This window comes from Tupaia chinensis, unplaced genomic scaffold (genome assembly GCF_000334495.1).
Source record: "Tupaia chinensis unplaced genomic scaffold, TupChi_1.0 Scaffold000047_1, whole genome shotgun sequence".
Classification (NCBI taxonomy): domain Eukaryota; kingdom Metazoa; phylum Chordata; class Mammalia; order Scandentia; family Tupaiidae; genus Tupaia; species Tupaia belangeri.
The window spans coordinates 6025020-6027230 of NW_006159505.1; positions in this window are offsets into that span (position 1 = coordinate 6025020).

A 2211-nucleotide genomic window follows, 5' to 3' on the forward strand; every position below is an offset into this window, starting at 1 on the left:
TACTATATAAGCAAAGTCTGAAAAAATGAGAGGGAAGAAAGTAAGGAAGAGAGGGAAGGAGAGGAAAAAAAGACACAACAGTCTAAATTAACACATAATCCAGGAAACAAAAGTAAATTTCCTACAAATGGTTGAACTATACAACATATTAGAAATATGGTATAACAATGCCAGCCCAGTTGCCTAATAGATAAGGGAACTGGATTCCATATGGCTGACCATGGTTTGAATCCTGGCTCCAGTAGCTTATAAAACATTGTGTGTATGTGTGTGTGCGTGTGTGTGTGTGTGTGTGTGTGTATGCCAAAAATTTGGTAGCATATAGAAATGGAAGAAAATGGAGGTCCAATCGGGGAATCTCCCTCCCTCTCTCTCAGTTGAGTGCACATGCTCTTTGGCAATAAAAAAAATAATAAATTTCAGGGATGAGAAGTCTCCCCTCCCCTATTTAAAAGATCATTCACTCTAGAATACTTGTCAGTTCTTTCTATGCCTCTTTTCAGTGTATGTAAGTCTTTAGGAAGGCTGAATAAGCAGCCCAGGAATGTTTCGTTAAGGAGCTGGGAGCCCTCTGAATGGTGATCACCAGAGAAGTTAGCACCCTGCCTCCAGTTCCCATGAGAGCACAGGGCCCTAACGCAGATGACACCTGGCTCCAAACTACAAAGGCACAGGAAATCTTTTCCTTTCAAGGCAATTACCTAACACAGATGGTCACCCCAATTGCTGAGTGAATTTAGGAGGAACTATGTGTGTCCAGTGGTGCCATTGTTTCTTCTTTGAGGATTAGTTATTGTTCACCCTGACAACATGTATGACGAGTTGTACCTGCCCAGGTGTCCTAAGTCTGAGTTTGCTTTCTGTCTTCACAGTCCCTTAGTGGGTTCTTTATGATGGACATTACACTCTAGTTGAATGCTTATTTGAAAATAAAAGTGTTTTTTTTTTTCTTCTGCTTTTGCTGTCAGGTTTTCTGGGGTAGCAGGAGCTTACCTTTTAAATTCTATTTCCCCAGAGGTTTTTAGAACAAGCCTTGCTTTGGACTTCTTCTTGAAGACAGTCATTCCTTTTAAAGGGGAGTTGGTAAATTACCTTAATTTTTGCCCTCACATAACCTGTATGCTAGATTCCTTGGGTAAACATGTCTCCATGAACAGATCCTTTCTTTCTACCATTTAAAGAGATTACTTGTTTATTTTCTTTAGGCTTTCGTCAATGCTATAGAAAAATTGGCTCCCTGATTATTGTTCGTGTATTGGGGCACAAAGTTGGAGCGGGTCCAAGGGGGAGGCAGTAGATATTCACACCAGGCCCAGGAATGCAGAACTAAGATGCTCCGGTTTCCATCTCTCTCCTGGTCACTAGGTTTCTCTCTCTGGAAGACTTGCCAGTCTTCCCTCCCAGCACTGGTTCACAGACCCTTTCCCTATGACTTGAGTTCCTCCTTTCTAGCTACCTTCATGGGCTCTAAATCCATCAGTGAGACGAGGGTGAGTTACTGCTTCCTCTCTGCATCCTACCACTGCAACGGAAGGGGAAAGCAGCAGCTGGACTGTCGTTAATGGTTGCTAAGCAGTAACATTCCATAGCAGACCTGACTGCATGTTCAAGAAATGCACAATGAAAACAGGAGTCATTAGAAAATGCAATGCAGAAGAGACTCTAAGCTAATGACACAAACAAGAACCAGGAAGTGACCATGTGTCCAGGATCACACCTGACTCTGAACAGAGATATAAAGGACCACGGTGCAGGAGGCTCCACACTGAACCCTCCTTCTCCACCTGCTCCTTTGACTTACTCCATCCTCAACCCACCAGAACCATGGGCTGCTGTGGCTGTTCTAGAGGCTGTGGCTCCAGCTGTGGGGGCTGTGGCTCCAGCTGTGGGGGCTGTGGCTCCAGCTGTGGGGGCTGTGGCTCCAGCTGCTGTGTTAGCTGCTGTGTACCTGTGTGCTGTTGCAAACCTGTGTGCTGCTGTAAGCCCGTGTGCTGCTGTGTGCCAGCCTGTTCCTGCTCTAGCTGTGGCAAAGGAAGCTGTGGCTCCTGTGGGGGCTCCAAGGGAGGCTGTGGCTCCTGTGGGGGCTCCAAGGGAGGCTGTGGCTCTTGTGGCTGCTCCCAGTCCTGCTGCTGCAAGCCCTCCTGTTGCCAGTCTAGTTGTTGCCAGTCCAGCTGCTGCAAGCCCTGCTGCTTCCAGTCCTGCTGCTGCCAG